We start from the raw sequence: 19303 nt of genomic DNA on the forward strand, positions 1-19303 counted from the left end.
ACATTCAAAAGGATCATATTGAAAACCAGCTAAAAATTAAATTGCCTCTGATTAGTGGTGAGAAAATGCCATTGCAAATAACTGCTCTGCATGCTATGGAAGGTACATATTATATACAGTCAGCTGTAATTTCTGTTTTCAGTGTCGTCAGTGCCAAACCATATGGAAAAAAGAGAATGAACAAATGGGCCAGTCCAAACATTAGATAGGGAGGTGGCTAACTTTGGCGACAGATGCTGAGAGGAGATGACAAGGTATTAGAGACAAAACTCAATGTACCTTACAGTCTGGCCAGTGCTTTTACGCTCCCCAATGGTGCAGAGAAAGGTGCCATCCATCGCCAGAACTGAACTTAAATTCAGCTGGCAATTGTGTCAATCTTCTGCTTGTGGGGTGGAGGAAAGGACGCCATTTTGTCTCAGATAGAAAAATCACTCAGCAGCCATGAATGAGCAGATGCAGAGTGCCGTGGGTTATTCATGGGAAAACTACAGAAAGTGACCTCGTATATAAGGACATGGGACAAGGGAAGGAAATCTGTTAGGCTTCAGTTGCTTTGGGCCAGAACTCCATATTTCCTTGCTATTAGCCATGTTGCTGAAGCTGTTGAGAACTGAAGTTGAGAAGCACTGCAGAATATCATATGCTCATGAGATTGGTGTCAGAATTCATATATGCTCATGCTAATTTAGTGTAGTTATTAAATATAAGTAAATATACTTGTAGGCACTGGAAGCTGAGCTCAACTTGAGGGAATTTTTACTTTTAATGGTATCTCACAAGTCTAGAATAGATAAGTTAAAATTCTTCCTGCCCATCTGAAACTCACGGTGTCTGTATGTTTTCCAGAGAAATCTGGGTTAACATTGCTGTTGTTCTTGGTTGATACCATTATTATGATGATAACATAGCTTGGTTTGCAGTTATCAGTAAGCCATAATGTGGCTGCTTTGTTTCTGATTTAATCTAATAGCCATTACGGCTTACCATGAGCAGACCTGGTATTCTCAGTGTGTGTTGTGAACATTCTTTCAAAATAGCCATTATGGGGGATATGACATAGCCAGTTACAAAACAGCCATTTACCAGCAGTTTAGCTCTTTTTTTTCCTCAGCAGCTGGGCACATATCTAAACAAAACACTGATTGCAGCCACCCACTGTTTTTATTTTCTGGGAAAGCCTATGGAGTTCCTGGAAATACCAGAGATGTTCTTGAAAATAAAGAGGATGTTACAGACTTGATACTTTCCTTTCTGTCTTCACATTTTTTTAAATAAAAGGAAACTATATTAAAAAAAATCAGGCAAGGCAGGCAATGAGGAACATATTTTTACAGGATTTTTTTTATGTGTAATTTTTTTTATGTATTTATTTTTTTAATTGTTGTACGTCACCCAGAATCACCTTGTGTGAGATGGACGACTATATAAATATGATGATAGATAGATAGATAGATAGATAGATAGATAGATAGATAGATAGATAGATAGATAGATGGATGGATGGATGGATGCCAGGCTGTTCTACAAGTCATAGTTTAAAAAATCCTAACTTAGCTGTATGAATGAATAGAGAATATTGTCAAAGTAATGGTCAAAGCACCTTTACTTGGCAAAAACAAAATCAGTAGGCAAAGACACCACAAGCAAAGCACCTCTGATTACAAGGATAATCAAATCATTCTTCCACAAATCTAACCCTCGGGCTCTCAGATATAGACTGCAGGAATCCGAAGGATCACTAGATGGAAGCAAAGCGTTAAGAATTTTCTGTACCTCTAGCGGTCACCCAATTTTTGCAACCCAGAATTTATAACCCTACCAATACTTCTCTGACAGCAAAGACATGGCTATATGACAATGAAAACTAACTCCATAAACACGGAGTTTTCTCTCCATAATTCTCCTCTTTCTTTTTATTCTTTCCAATCCAACACAACGTTGGAAGGAAATTATGAAAAGGGTTTGAGACTCGTTTTGCCCATTGGCAGAAAAGCTCTCCAAACACTGAACAAAACACAATCAAATTTGGTACGGAGGAGAAACCGGCAAACAAAGATTGAGTTTGAAAATGGGCTGGATCAGGCTGGGCGGTGTTGGTGGGAAAAAAAATTCCAGGAAATAATTCCCCAACGCATCCCTAAGGGAGAGTCAGTTAGGCAGCAACTTGGAAGGCTGTTGATTGATTCATTCTAAGCCCTCCTCCCAGGAGTATATACAGTCCACCCTGTACTTCCCAGTGCATGCATAACAAACACAACATGAGGGTAGAGTACAAACACACACAACCATGCATCTACCTTGCACACACCCACACTCACAGACAGATGAGACATGTTACTTCATTGCCATGAAGAAGATGCATCTCCCATGGCCAGTGCGGATAAAAAGATTGGAAAGAATTCAAGAGACCATGCTCGGTGTGCTCTCCTTATCTTGTTTAGATTAGATTTCTCCAGCATCTTCAAAGCATCGCTGCACTAACAGCAAACCCCTCCTGTGCTGTGTACAATTTCTTCCTATGAGAGTTACAGAACAATCACAAGTATTAAAGTCAGAATTCTACCTTACTTATTGGACGTACAGAGTTCACGCATCTCTGCAAGAACTAAATATGCAAACATGTTGCACCCTTGTAGACCTTTTGGTTTCTTAGTTCTCAGGCAATGTTTGTGTTGCACCACTAGGAGGCTCCAACTGTGAAGGATTTCATTTTACTGCATGGAACTTTTCCCATTCTTTTATATGGACCGGCTTCTGCTAGATGTTCAGTGTGCAAAATCTTAGCTTGTTGTTAAAGTCTAAATAAGATCTAGTCTGTGATTTACGATAGGAGACCCTCAGTGCAGAAACTGATAGAACAGGAACAAATCTGGAAAGTTATAATGGTGGAATATTTATTTATTTGTTCGTTCTGTTTCTCTCCCACCTTTCTGCCCATAGAGTCTTCAAAGAGATGAATGGGAAACAAACAAAAACGAAATGAACCAATTAACATATATACATACCCATTATCTTATTCCCTTTTTCAGTGAGCAATGCAGTGCAGAGAGTGGAAAAAGAATAAGAGAAAGTAATCAAAATAAAGATAAGAGATTAAAAAAAGAAAGTGAAATAAATATTGTTTACACTAATACCATACCTGTCCATGCCCTTCTGTCTTTCAAACCATCCTTGCTTCTGCCATGCTCATAAACCACTTCATATAGCAGTGTTGTCCAAACTTGGCCACTTTAAGATGAGTGGACTTCAACTCCCAGAATTCCCCAGCCAGCCATGCTGGCTGGGGAATTCTGGGAGTTGAAGTCCACTCATCTTAAAGTGGCCAAGTTTGGACAACACTGTCATATAGTGTCTTTTGTTCTTTAAAATTCTCTGCCCTATCTTTTTGAAGATTGCATCAACTCCTTCTGCACCAACTCTCTCAAGTCTTTCCCTTCCTCTTGATCCATTCATTCTTTCTTCACATATGTGTTGTGCAGTTTGGACTTTGTTCCTTCTCTATATGACCAAACACTTTCAACACTTGTATGTTCAATCCACGTTCATTTATTCATCCTCCTTTAGTTCTTGACCCTATCTCTTCTTGTCTTTCAACCATACTTCTTAAGTAAATTATTTCTATTGCATTCAGTTTCCTTTTATTTTTCTCCTGACATACTCAGTCTCATGGCCATATAACAAAGTGGGCAGAAGCACACCCTTATCTACAGCCACTGTTGCTTCTTTCAACACTTCTCTTATGCAACAGTCACCTACAGGTAGTCCTCAGTTTATGTCCATTTATTCAGCAACCATTCAAAGTTACAGCGGTGCTGAAAAAATGGACATATGGCCAGTCCTCGACATTCTGACCATTGCAGCACCCCTGTGGTCACATGATCATGAGCTGGGTGCTCAGGTGCCTGGCTCGCAATTACGTCATAGGGAGCTGCGATCACATGATCACCATTTGCAACCTTCCCTGCTGGCTTCCCACATGCAAAGTCACTCTGGTAAGTTGCCCCTGCTTTTTCTCCTGCCCACAGCCCAGCACACACACAGCCCACCCGCACGCAGGCTCCGCTGGCCTTCCCAGGCCCTCCCCAAGCCTCTCCCACCTCCCCATGCCACCCCCACACTCCTTGCCTGGAACTCCCACCTCTTCCCACTTAACGACCCACACGTCCTGGGGTTATGATGGCAACAGGGACTGCTGGGATTGCTGTCGCTAAGTGATGCGGTCACATGATGTCGTGCTTTATAACTGCCTCACTTAGCGATGGAAATTCTGGTCCCAAGTGCTATTGTAACCCAAGGACTACCTGTACTATCTTTCTATCAGAATTTACACATCTTAAGGTTTCTCCATGTGCTTTTCCATGTTTAGTAAATATTCTACCAAGGTACATTAATTCATCTACTTGCTCCAATTATTCACCATTTATGAAGCAAAGCATATAAAAAAACCCTAAATATAAATGTTATTACACTCTCTTAAAAGGACTGGCTGAAGAGGAAGGCTTTGACTTATTTCCTGAGAGCGTAGGACCAAATGCAGGTCCCAAAGAAATGCGTTCCATTGTTTGGGAACAGCCCAATGCAGAATGCCAGTCAAACCCCCCAAAAGCTTGGTACATTCATACCCATCCTATTACTCTCTTTTGCGGTAAGCAATATTATGCCAATAATAGAAAAGGAATGAATAATAGTAGTAAAAGGAATTAAAAGCACAAGATATGAGAAAAGGAAATATAGCCAAATCTAGCTTGGGTATAATTAAGATGGAAGAGGCCCTTGACCCAAAAATGCAAAATGGGCTCCTCAGAGCATGCAGAATGAGACTTAGAGAAGATAAAGTGCAATAATAGCATCATAAACAGCATCAACCTCAGCAGCCAATCAAAAGAGAACAGTTGCTTTGGTTTTTCTCACCATTTTAAATGTAGACTGACATTAAGAACATGCACAGAGTGTGATAAACACAAATCAAACCCAATCTTTAAAAATTAAAGCCGCGGCAGTAGTTTACTTTTCATGTAGGCGGGCAGAAAGGCGGTGACCCAGTGAAGCCGGTTGGCCCTCCTCTCTCCTTCTTCAGTGTGTGTTGCATAGTCTGAGGGCACGTGTGGGTGTCGTATGGCCATAGAGCAAGGCCATCATTCCAGGCTGTGTGCAAATAGGGGCGGTGGGATTGTGAAAGTTGCTCAAAAGTTTTTCCTTCTTGCCTTTTTATGCCAATATAGCAAGTATCACTGGAAGTCCTGTTTTCTGACCTAATCATTCTCAATCAGCAGCTGCCAGGTAGTTTTTTTTATAAACTTAAGTAGGAGAATTACCTTTCAGGAGCTGCTGTTGTCACTAATACTCCTTAAATGAAACCACTAGGTAGTGCAGACTTCTGTAAAACCTGACAACAGAGCATGGTTTTCTATCAAATGACGTTTTGCAACTTCCTTTATTGTTCAATTTTTAAAAATTAATATCAGTAACAATCTAAAGAGAACAATTGCCCAGGAAGTGTGTCTGTCAAATCAATATTTTTTCAACCAGAAATTGTCCAGCTCCCTACAGCCCCTTGTCAATTGCTTCCATCATGGTTGATGGCTCCAAGAAAAAAAGAAAAGTAACTGCATTGCTTGCAAATCTGTATTTGTCCTGAAAAAATATAGTGTCCAGGGTTGTGAAGAACAGTCATCCTAAGCTGCTGGCCCCACTATAGGCTTGGTCTAAGGTGAAGGACAGCAGAGCTATTCTTGTTGGACCTGCCCACTAGCTTTGATGATGGTTGTACAATGAGGTTTTTTAAAAAGCTTGCCTTATCTATCACTGTGCTTTGAAAATGAACCAGGTGGCTGGCACAGCCCATGTAAACTAATAAAACAGGTCTTATCAGCCGTTAGGGTGTTGATTAAAGCAAGCTCTGTCTGTGGGCAATGCCTGCGAGGCCAAACTGGCATGCAAATTTCTATCAGTTGCTTACTCAGCTCTTCACTGATTGAGGCACATATTCTATCATTGTCAGTAACACTCTATGCCAGTGTTTTTCAACCTTGGCCACTTGAAGATGTGTGGACTTCAACTCCCAGAATTCCCCAGCCAGCATAGACAAGATAACTTCCTGTGAATGTTGTGCTTTGTTTTGTTCCTGATCACCATGGTAACACTCTTCTCAGTCTTTCTACATTCTTCTCAAGACTTTCTACAGTCTTTATCTTTGAAAAAATAAACTACAGTTCTGTGAAAAAGTATTTGCCTCTTTGGGATTCTTGGAATGTTTGCATATTTTTGCTCCTTAACATTTTCAGAATTTCATAGGGATCCTAGTGAGCTATCAAGAGAATCTCAGGGTTCATCTGCATTTCCTAACATAATTTTTAAAATTTGTCTATATTTTCCTTTATCCCCACTTTTGTTTTTTGTTTTGTTTTTTATGTGATCTAGTCTGATGAAGAGTTTGGCACACCTGAAAAATTGTATAATTTTTGTGGCATCGGTGGAGCCTGATAAAAGTATAGATTGATTTTTTTCATGAACCCAGGACTGCTTTCCATTAATACAGTACTTCCAGTAATCATCTTTTGTATTCTAAATTATGAACAATTAACCCCTAATTCTAAAGTAACTACTGCTTTCTGCTGATTTTTGTCATCTGCCCTCAAAGGAATAATAAGCACAACTATTTCTCATAACTGGACTGGACTTGTACTGGCTTGTGCCGTGACTGTGTAAGTTCACCCAGCGAGTGTTATTCCAGATAAATTAAGCGAATTGTATAACTGTTGTGTCTGATGCCTTAGTTGCAACGATCCCCTCTGCCTACTTCCCTGCTGAAATTACTTCTAGCTAAGCAACAGAGTAGTGAGTGGGTGAGAGAGAGAGAAATCCAGTAACACCTTATCTAAAACCCAGCAGCCCTTTTAATTTTTCTACTTTTCTTTTATGATTCCTCTCCCACTGGTTGCAATGGGAGGGAAATTATTCAAGTCATTCTCAGAGCTAGCATATTACAGTTTTAATTCTCAACTCTGAAACTCCATCAGGCGAACAGAAGGACTAGAGATCTAATCCATTTTTGATGTCACCAACGCAATGCTCATTTTTATTTTGAGCCACTCTGTTCTGATGCCAGATCTCCATTGCCAGAAATTCCTGTAGCTGAATTTCCCTAACAGCCAGAACTGCAAGGCCAGTCTTCTCCTTCTGAGACTGTAGTTCTCTTTTTTCACCAACTTTCTGTCTTCAGTGTGTGTGTGTGTGTGTGTGCACGCGCCTCCGAAAGGAGACCCCAAACATCCAAGAACTTTAGAGGAATATTTCCAAGGACCATAAGGTTAGACCTTAAATGAATAATTAATGTACCTTGAAAGGCTTATATCCGTAGTCTATATGAATCAAAGACAAAGGAAGACATATTCATGGTATACAAATTATATGAGTTAGGCAGATGGATATGGGAAATGGAGTACAAAACATGACCTCTCCATAGTAAGGTTCACAGAGAATTGATGCCAGTTCCATGTTTTAAGGTCAGAAGTGCACCACCTGAGGACTTGAGGCTTGAAACAGCTCTTGAAAGCTCTGGGTGTGGCCCCCAGGGACCTTCAAAAGTGGCCTTTGCAACCTGGCAGGACAGGACAAGAATAAATGATTGGAAAGTAATAATATCAGTTATATTTAATTTTTACAGAATGCAGTTGTAATTGCAGGTATAATGAAATGTAATTTTAGCTTGCTTCCCCATCCTTGTACTTTCTGGAGTATAGCCAAAAATGTTGGCAATGACTTCCCAGCCAAAGATGACCTTTGCCTGCAAAAAGTTACCACCCACTTTTAGATAATCGCTTAATGTCTTACATCAGTGCGGTAACACATATCTTGGAGGGAGGACACAAGTTTTTAAAAGGCATGGTAGTCCAGCTTGAAGTGTTGAATATTATTAAGCTTATGAACTGGTTTTCAACCTGCCTCTTTTTTTTAGCAGAGGCCCAAGGTTTCTATGAGCCAGCAACAACTGTATTCTTCAAATTACTTTTTATGCTATATTATATGCTATTTTGAAACTAACTTTTCATATCTATTTTACAAAATGCTCCAATTTACCTGTTAAAATCCATTATGACAAAATGGTGACAAAATTGTGTAATTCTTTTGCTTTCATTAAAGTGCAATGTAGCTTGTGGGATTTTGCTGTGATGGATATGATCAAAAGTCTAATTTCCGCAGAGTATAATAATTAATACCTATTGATCGTGTGAGAGCCAGGTTGGTGTAGTGGTTAAGATACCAGGCTAGGAACCAGGAGACTGTGAGTTCTAGTCCTGCCTTAGGAACAAAAAACAACTGGGTGACCTTGGGCCAGTCACTCTCTCTCAGCTCTAGGAAGCAGGCAATGGCAAACCACTTCCAAAATCTTGCTAAGAAAACTGCAGGGACTTGTCCAGGCAGTCACCAGGAGTCAAGACTGACTCAAAGGGTCTCCCTCCCCAAATGATAATGTGGCAAACTACTGCTGGATACTGGAGATCCATTGTCACTCACCACTAGTAGTTGGGTTCAGCTTATCTCAGAAATATTTATTGGTTTCTGGCATCTCTGACATGAGGTACATAAATGCTGTATTAATAGTCTTTGGCATCTGTATCTGTACAAATATATTTATTAGTGAAGTTGGCAAACCTATCTGATGCTAAGCTGAAAGCTGGTGCACAGACTACTACTGAGGAGATGTAATTCACTGATATATTTTCTGATATACCTTTCTGAAAATAAAATTCTTAACTATGTATCTATTTGAATATTGGATCAATATGTGGAAAATCAGTGCAAAGAATTAAGAAAGTGTTAAGCATACTTATTTTGTAGGCAACTTCCTATTTGTGTGAGCCAAAATTTCCTACAGTTGCTGTTATAAACAGCAAATATCAGTAAAATATAATAGGACTGAAATGAGAAAGGCTGTCTTGCAAATGTAACTCAGATTCCAGGAATCATACAAAAGTGATGAAGCTCACCCTTCCCATTCAATATTATGTATTAAATTTGATTTTCCCCCAAACTGTTTTATTTTATGAAATTGCAAGGTTATATCATTATTTTATTTAATATATAGATTAACATTTAATTAATTGACATATTTATGTCTTATCCTATCCTAATTCCAATGAAATTAATAATTTTATTCAAAGGAGGGGTCACACAAATCCATTTATCATTTTGCTGTATCACAATATTGCAAACTTTGAGAATTACCGATTTAGGTCTCAATGGCATAAATCTACTATATTTACCTGAAATGAACATAATACTGAATTTAAGGCAATTTCCCCCTACTCACTGCCCATCAACCAAAGAAAGAATTGATAGAAAAAGATATAAAAGCTGACAAAAATTCTGTGCAATGCCCAGTTCCTCACCTTGTCAATCTGGGGTTGTCAGCTCCAATCCTGGAGATTACCTCTTTGTAAATTTTTTTTGGGCCTTGCTTGTATATGTATCTACATATACTTCTGTAGGCATATAGACCTGCTAGAGGCCACACTCCAGTCAAGTATGTTCATGAGGAGCAAATGGATGATTCTTTGACCAATTTTTCTTTTTCTTTTTGCCACTAAGGTTAAGTCCATGCCTACAGAATGGCCAATGGGACCACTGAATCTATTAATTTTCCTCTTGAGACTGTATGGGCTAGCAATTATTAAATATCCATCCACTAAGCTTCTCTGTGGCATATTAAAAGTGGGTCATAGGCACCTCTTCCTCCCACCCCTTGCCAGAGTGATTTGAGTTTCTATTGAAAAAGTTACAATGGAGACGTTGGTTCCCATGTTCACTAGTAAAATGGGATTGCTTCTTGGACAAAAGCGCTGAATGATTTTTGCCTGTTAACTCAGCAGCAGCTTGAGATGATTCCAGAGAGTACATCCAAGGAGATAGTTTAATAGTTAGCTTTGGTCTTAATGGCACTGCTGGAGCTTCTGTTTATTTTCTGTTTTCAGTTTCACACTGTGGGATGATTTAATAACCGAAATGCTTTTTAGTACAATAGGTGTCATACCACGGGTAGCATGGAGTTCCTTGCTTCTGTTAGATTTGTAATAAATCAGTCAAGATATTACTCACAACGTTACTTTAATTAAGAAACTATATTTTCAAATGCTGGCCTCAAGGAGGGAGTGTGAGGTGTGACTTCAATGCAAAATGTTGTAGCAATAACAAGACTGCCCCTCCAGCCATTCCTCCTCCTATTAGATTGCATTTTAGTGGTCTCCAAATGACAAGTCACACAATCCCTTTCATTAGTATTGCTGGCTAGGGCTGAAATTCAAAATTACAGGAGAGCATTCAATTGGCCACTTATGCTGTCAAATAAGGTACAATTTTGATGGAGATAGAGTGTGCATTCTGCTAGCCTGACCTGCTGTCCTCAGATGTGGCAAACAATATTTCTCCTGTTGCCACAGTTGAAATAAGCTTGAACTGCTGGTCCATTCAGCATCTAAACATGGAAATATAGACACCTGGTTGTGCATACTTTGTGGAGGTTTTAGCCTTTGGCTGACATTAGCAGTGCTTTTACAAAACAACAAAATCCTACACATGTTGGAAAATGTGCATCACCAGTTGGCCATGGATTTATGATACTGAAGTTGATTCCCAGTTCCAAGCTCCAGGAATTTCAAGGTTTTCCCTACAGTTCCCTACCTCCCCAGTAACTGTATCAATAGTCTTTCAATAAGGCTTTGATATATTGGTTTGGCTTACGCACATCATTCCAAAACAAGGAAGAAAAAATCCTTTTAGCATCCAACTTGGACTTTTTTGAGTGCTTAGGGACATTTTTGTCTGCTGTAAAGAGTACTTTTTCAGATGGAACTTGGAATCATAACTGGTGCATCTTTCAGGTTAGGCTCAGCTGCTTTCTCAGTTGGAACCTGGTTTCCCTAAAGAGGATCACTTGGTACTTACATCACTGTCTTTTCACCATTAGGTTTTCCCAGGCATTTTAATACCCACACTATACTGAAATTGCAGTGTTGATCTCTTTTACTTTTTTGTGCTTCATATTGCTGAATGATTCTGTTTCTATTCTTTTTTCTCATAGCTCTGTAATTGGCATAAAAATTCTTATTAGATGGATCAAACTTATATACACACATAAGATTCCCCTTCCATATATATAGCACTGCATCTTTTGAGGTCCGTTTTCTTGTTTGTTTTAAGCTGCTCTTATATCCCCACAAAATTGCAGATATATTGTTTCATATTTTGATTATTTTTTCTGTTCTCCTTGCAAGATATTATCGCATTGCATTTTTTGAAAGCCATGGTTCTCAACAAATTTAATTCCTGAAGTGTGTACAGGATCTAATCTTTCCAACCTGTATGTTTGATCTAGAGATAAAACAAGCCATTATCTGTCCTCTAGTCATCTCCTTTGTGTCTATATGCAGAGAGATCTCAACATAGGGAATTAACTCCTGGGCGCCTAACTGTGAAGGTATGATCTAAAGCAGGATTATGCAGTTTGTCAGGACTATCTCTAGTCTTTTACAGATATGGAAAGCCGGAGGAGCTCAACTAGAGCAGCATTTAGGTTTTTTTAGCCGTATCTAATTTTTTTAAAAGCATGTTTCCTGACAAAAGAGTAGTAATAATCATCTTTCTCTAGACTGAATGTCATTTCCCAGCGTGTGAATACTTGTGAAAAGATGTGGGCAAGAGATGAATGCTAACTGTTTAGGATAGAGCCAAGGATATAGCTAGGGCATGTTATTTTTCTGAACACCCTTATTCTCCCCCTCTTTATTAAAATCACATTTAATGAAACACAATCCTTGTGAACTGGACAGGAGGAGAATATTGGCAGACATAACCCCATTATTTATGGATGGGCAGCAGCAGAATGTCTGTTCCATCCCACTATCAAAAAATTTATCACGAGCTTTTCTGCCTTTGGCAAATGCATTAGTGCAATCAAATTAGTGTATGCAGAAAATGGGTTTCTAAGAGAATGCACTTTCTTAATAATTGCAGGTACAAATATAGATATATACAGAGGGAGACAGACAGACAATATATTTTTTGATTAGCTTCCGTCTCAGAAACTGGAAGGCATCTTTTTCGATTCTCTAGTGGCTGGCTGCCAACTCAGTTATCTGACTAGATGGAAAACTCCTGCTTTTTTCAATCTGTTTGGTGTCTGCTTTTGCACAAACCCATTAAATGCAGCTGTACTTAAATGTATAACAGAATTGGTTTGAAAACAGTCTGAAGTTAATAACTGGTCTCCCCTCTTCTCTCTGATCTCTTTGATTATAGCCTCACATCTTGTGCAGTGTTTTCTTCCTCTTTGGCAGCCCACCATCTTTTCCCTTCTTCTTTTTCTTCTCTGAAAGCTGTCCTGCTTACTGTCAAATCTACAAACTGTTATGGAGTTTTAGATAATTTTCCTTCCCTTAGCTAAAGTGCAAAATATTTTTGGGATTATTTTTTTGGGGAAAAGTACCTCTCAGTATTTGCATGAGCCAAGCATCTCCCAGTATTTTCATGAGCTCTGGCTGTTTCTAATGTTTGATACTCCCAGATGCTTTCAGACGCTATTGCACGTCCACCCAATGCTCTTCAGGGCCAAAGAATATTCATTCACCTTTCAGCTTGGTATACATTTCTTTAAGTCCCAACCAGATTCTCCCTGGGCTCATCTGCAAATCCTACTTGCCCTGGCGCAAAGACACCCCATTAACCATTTGGTCAAGACATGAAAAAATGATGTTGCGCTCAACTTCTCCCCAGCCTATTGCAATGGCAGCTTCCACTCATCATTTCTTGCTCTGCATCAAAAGCAATCTTTCCTGACTTCCACTGGAAGTCCGTACGTGATCCTTCATTCTGTAGTAGACCATTCCGTCACTTCAGAGTCTAATTGATAAAGAGCCAGTCAGTTAATGCAGCAGGTGAGCCAAGGGGTAAACACTGATATGTACCTGAATTATCAGTGATTCCAGCACAGAATTATAAAATTGTCCAGTCAGCTGCAAGATAATATAATCAAAGGCATTCAATTATTTTACTGTGAAGCAAAATGGAGACTAAGCAGTTTCCATATAGATACTGTTTTTAAAAATCATGCAATTTTTCACAAATAAAATTCCTTTTTATAGGTAATGAAAATTGTGCAATAGTACATAAGGCTGAGACAAGTAAATTTACTACCTGTTTCTTGTTGCTCCTATTAGTCAGTTGGAAATTAAAAAGAAATCCTTGATCATGTAGAGATTAGCCTATATATTTCAATCTACCATCTCTTGCTCCCACTAATCCAATTTATCTTTTGTGGACAGATTTTATTTGTTTTGTTTATTCTCTAGTAATTTTTGTGATTTGAAAATAATTCTAGTTTAACTTTTATTTTGCGTGGCAGGTGGTAAAACCAATTAGTTGGTCTTGTAAAAAGTGTAAATTAGAAATAATTTAATAGAATTTTACTCTTGTTAAAGAAACCAGCCTTTTGACTTCTACACGCAAACAAAAAGATTGAATTCAGTATAATTGGAAACACCAGATTCAGTAACAGAAAAGAAGTCGGAGATATACTACATTTCTTGTTACTGGTGTTTTTTGCCTTTCCACTCAAATTTAGTTAAAAAATAATAGCAATAGCAACAATAGTAACACATATCTTATAAATATTTTGGACAGTATTAGACAGCCAATGTTTCATAGCTTCTCTGTGCGGCCCTATCAATGGAAAGTATGGATATAACATTTATTTGTTTATGTACATCCAATCTTTCCAGAAATACCACAGCCTTGATGTCTCACTTTTTTCCTCCCAAATCACAACCATAATGTAAAACTATCCACCAGGAGGCTAAGGTGAATTTAGTCATGATTGAGTAGCCACCACGTCAAAAGCAGCACCAATGAAAAAGAGAGAGATTATCTTGCTCCACCAGCCGCTAAAGCACCAAGCCCAATCTTCAGGATGGCTGTTCTGGTTGGGAACAAGGGAAGTTGTAGGGCTACATATCTAGAGGGTATCAGGCATAGTGAGAAAGGTGTGAGACTAGAACCAGGGGAACCTTCAACTATGAAAATTCACTGAATGACTATAGGGCTGAGAAAAAGTGATCAGTCCACCTACTCTACAGGGTTGTTTTCATAGGATCAAAATGGAGGGACCTCCCTTTGTAAGTTGCCTTGAATTGGGTAGCATATAAATGAAGTAAGTAAATAAATAAACTATATTTGGGAGAACAAGAAAGGAGAGCGGATCAGGGAAAGTTAGGATGTACCTTTCGGAGTTGTCTGAATGTTAACAGAGAGGAAGAGAGTTAGACTTCTGCTGGATGCCAACTCTTGGCCAAGGCAGCTGCGATGGAAAAGAGATGGAGACAAGGAGAAGGAGAAACAATTTTAGATTTGTTTATTTAAAATACATTGGTTCTCCCCAAATGGCTTAAAAGAAGCTGCCCAAATCATATCATAAATGACGACATTCTCTACTTAGAGAAAGTTAAATTAATCTATGGCATAGACAAGGGAAGGCTTTTCCGTGAAACTTTCTAGTGAGTTCTCTTTCATCCTCTAGAATCAGGAATAGAAAGCATATGGATCTCCAGATGTTGAATCCTAACTCCCATGATCTTCACCATTGGCCATGCTGACTAGAATGACAGTTAACAACATCCCAAGAGCCTGAAACTCAGGTACGATGACATCCTTGATGACAAAAACAACATATGCCTACTCACAATTCCTGGACTTTTAAAATCAAAGTTAAGAAGGATGTACCTATTACTCTTTTTAATTCTTCTTAATCCCCTGGAAGAGACTGTGGAATATGGCTCTGGCTACCTTGCAGCCTGATTATTATGATCCAGGGTTCACCCTTGCCCAGTCAGCCTTCTTGTTAAATGTTGTGGATAGTTTTTAGCTGCTTTCTAATAGTAGCAGGAACCAAAACCTGTTTTTAGCCATGGGACTGCAACATCTTACATAATTATCATAGAAAGTATGGCAAGTTTCTGCAGGTGGCCCTCATCTATTTTGCTTCATATTCCACAAAACCCACAAAGAAGAAATCGGGGGAGACTGTGGCTGCATTTGAATTAAGAATTGAAGTACAGTGTGAGAAAAGGATAGACTGAAGACTGAGTGGAGAAATTTCAGAAAAGATAGATTGACAAATTATTGTAAATTAATGCAATAAATAATATATAAAATTAAGATGAAAAAGCAAATACTAGGAATACTGAATCAATAAAAAGATGGTAGGACAGTGCAAAAACCTGGACACGTTGGAGAAAGGAAAGGTAAAAGGGTATCATGGGATCACAAGATTCCAAGAACAAAGAATGTAACCTTGGGAATGAAAAAAACAAGATCAACACCAAGAAGGAAAGAAAACTAGATGTTCTGTTTTGGGAGCAGTGTTTGAAAAAGAAGACAGTTGTCCACTAGGGGAGAGCACAGAAAGCAATAGAAAGGTGGGAAAGAGAAGAAAGAGAAGGATAAACTATAGAACTGTTGAATTGTAAATCCTTAGCAGGGCATCTAGTTCCTTCCTATTTAAAACTGTGGGAGTTTTAATTCAGTAAATTTGCAGGATAACAGGTTGGAAAAGTTGGTAAAATGGTGATCATGGAATGAAATGGAATCAATAATATATGAAAAAGGAGAATGTAAAGAGAAAGAAAAGGGAAGACCCTACTGAAGTAAGACTTATTTACTTTTTTTTTTTTTTTCATAGCTCTTTGGACAGTCATAGAACTTGGCACAGCCTAATATAAAAGTCTGCAGCTCACCCCCCACCCCACCCTCCCACATGACAGCTCAAGGCTATAGCTAAGTTCAGACTCATGCAATTATTCCTTCTCTTTTTCCTTGGCCTTTGCCTTGTTTACCATTTTATAGAGTTCTGGAGAACTTGAAAGCTTCATACTTGGATCTCATCCTCCATTTGAATGATCTGAGCCACTTGCTTAGGTTTCCAGCCAAACTTGTATTTCTGTAATATTGGGTAAGACTGGAGTGGAGAGTATGGTTTGGATTTGCTGAGACTATGCCATTTCTGAAGGAGCTTCTCTCATTCATTCATTCATTCATTCATTCATTCATTCATTCATTCATTCATAATTCCAATCCTGGCATTTATTTTTACTGCTCCAAATGCCTTTTGTAGGTTAATCATTAGCCATCAACGTAAAGGTTTCATCTACTGCTTTCATTCTGGCCATATGTTCTATTACAGTGCTTACGTATATGTGTACTGCCATGCAACTGTTACATGGAAAGCAGATGATCAAGGCTTCATAAGAACATTGTTGGAAGTCTCAGATATAACATATGGTGAATGTACATCTTTCTCAGATCAAGCCATCAAGGCTTCATAAGAACATTGTTGGAAGTCTCAGATATAACATATGGTGAATGTACATCTTTCTCAGATCAAGCCATTTTAAATGTTTAAAGTCTAAGAGATTCTGGTAGAGTCATGTATGGGAGAAGCATTTGTGTTTTGTTAAAAATTGAACTGAACAATGGAAAGTGCATGGCAGCTTCTAAAGGGAGGGAACCCTTAGTCTAATGTTCCTTTGGAGGCAAAACAGCTGTTTCTGCAAATTCAGAAAACTGAAAAGTCAAGAAAATCTATCTTGTAAAATTCAGGAACTTGGATAGGAGGAAGTCAGTAATGAGGAGAGGATGTTATGAAGGGAGAGAACACTTCACCTGCTTTATCGATACACATTGGGGGAATTCAAAGTTAAGACTCCAGATGTTGAGCAAAATATGGATTCAGAGGAGTTTCCTGTCTGTTTCCCTCAGTTACATTCATTTACAGCCACACGAGAGAGCAGTTTGGTTTTCTGCCAATCTTGTTTTCACATAACTGCAAATGGAAGATGATTATGGAGTCAAAGTTCCTTTCAAACAATTAGTAAGATGAGACAGCATCATCTGCATGGTAAAATTAACCAGCTGTTGATAGTTTGGGAGTTTAAAATGTGAAGTATTTCTTGGTCCAGAATCTTGATATAGAACTCCATATATGAAACTGGAGTTCTGTGGTTTAGGATTAAAGGTCTAGGGCATTCTCAGCATTCAACAGGAACAGCCTGAGGTGGAGCAACTTGCTTAAGCAGAAATTTCTGGAGATTGGGAAGTGGTAGAGGAATGAGAGATACACATATCACATTGGCTGCCCTTGTGTCCCCTTAGGACCCTGTTCCCATTCTTGATGTTGAAGAAAGATCCATCTACTAGTTAATTTTTTAATTGAGTATTTGAAGTTCATTATCTTATGTGGCAAAATGTGTTTGAATGGCCTTGTGATGTGACCTTCCAATAGGGAGAAACTCAAGAGAGCTCAGTTGCTTCACACACAGAAAGCACCAAATTCAGTCCTTCCAACTCCACTGAAAAGCCTAAAAGGCTCAGGGTACAGGTGATGAAATCCCGAGGAGCTATACCCAGTCAGAAAAATAACACCGAGCTACCTCGGTTTTCCTCAGTCTTGTGCTCTCTAAATATATTGTGATTACATATTTATAATCACAACATATTTGAAGGACATCTGGATGAGGTAGCTGGAAAGACAATTTGATCTTGGTTATGGAAGTTCTTATAGTCAAGTAAGAATGTGGGAATGGAACATGCCTCAAAAGCCAAGTTAACAGGGAAGATGGTTCCTTCTAGATAGGATATATGAAAATCATTTTTCTAAGCCGTTCAAAATAGATAACACTAATCAGAGGCCAGACAACATCCATTAAAGTCATAATGGGAATTCCACTGCAAATGATTTTGCTGTATAGCTTCTCTGCAATTTAGGCCTAGTTTCAGCTCCTGCATAATTGGATAACTGCCAGGGCCCATTAGAAGTAATGCCAGGCTAGGCATCTTGTAGTCACTCAGAGTTTTCTTCCGATGTACCCTACTTTGGGCTCCAAAGCATTGTTAAGTGGAACCTATAAGCATTTACAAATGGCCTGTAACTTCCATGTAATCTACTCTGGTATGGAAAGGGCCCAAGGAAGGCATGTTCTAAGGTCTTCTTCATCTGGAATTGGCCATAAGTGATTTCAAGCATTAATTATTTCATGGAACACTGCTAACAGAAATCTTCATGCAATAGCTCTAGTTTCCATATGACTTCTGCCACAACCATGGGAAAATATACCATAGGATTCCTTAAAACAGAACTTGCCCTTTTAGACAACTCCAATTGGGATCTCTAGGTATGCATAATTCTTCTGTACTTGTGAAGATACAACCAACTATTTTTTATCGTCAGCCCAGTTCTGGTTAATCCAATAGCAGTTTCAGTTACGTTTGGGGATCAGTAAAAGTTGCATGTTGTATCTTCAAATAGAATGCCACCATTCTATTTAAAATCTATAATCTATCTATCTATCTGGTACTAATTGGATTGTATTCATGATGTAATCTTTTCTATAATAAATGATTTTGCAGCCTAAATGGCAGAAATAATGCAGCATATATTTAAATCAATAAATTACTTACTAAAGCATTGTTGACTCTGTGAATATTACAGAACCAAACTACCACCCAAACTAACTGGCTTCACTCACGTGCTTTAACAGAAACCCAGCTAGACCTAAGAGAGAGCAGTCTTCCCCAACCTGGTGCCCTCCATACCAGTTGGGAGCTGAAGACCCAAACATCAAAAAGGCAGCAGACTGAGGTAGTCTGCTATATGCAGTTATAAAATATATTTATCACACTTTAGCTTGCCCCATATAATTAGAGGCTAAACTGACTGAAAGCACATGTGATCTGTTTCTTACAATGTTAGATGGGTGTTATTGCCAAGTGGAAATTGCTATTTTAGATTTAAGTATTAAACAACAATTTAATGAAACTTATATGATCCTTGATAATGGGGGGGAGGGGAAGTGTCACCATCAAACAATGTGCTTTTCTAACAAAAATAGCTGAACACACGAAATGTTTAATGGCTGTTTGATTTCTGATGAAACATGTAAAATTATTTGAATAAATGAGAATAAGCAGGCAAGCTTACGTACAATATCCAAAACACTGAACTAAAACTCAAATCCGCATATTACAGTAATGGTGGTGCTTATGAAAAATCAAATAGGCAGAAGAAAACAAAAAGCATGATCTGCTTGTCCTACAGGTGCAATGTCTGCTTATCATGACATGGGAAATACAATAAAATCAGAGTACTGTGGAGGTTTCCCTAGGCCAATCCAGGTTCCTTGTGCCTAGAACGTCAACCATTTGCAAGGCAAAAGATAAAGATTGGGTTTTGTTAGATTTATACCACAACTTCCTT

The sequence above is a fragment of the Python bivittatus genome, unplaced genomic scaffold, assembly GCF_059951505.1.
Source record: "Python bivittatus isolate LINGU-HERP-01145 unplaced genomic scaffold, Pbiv_v1 ctg000840_np1212, whole genome shotgun sequence".
Classification (NCBI taxonomy): Eukaryota; Metazoa; Chordata; class Lepidosauria; order Squamata; family Pythonidae; genus Python; species Python bivittatus.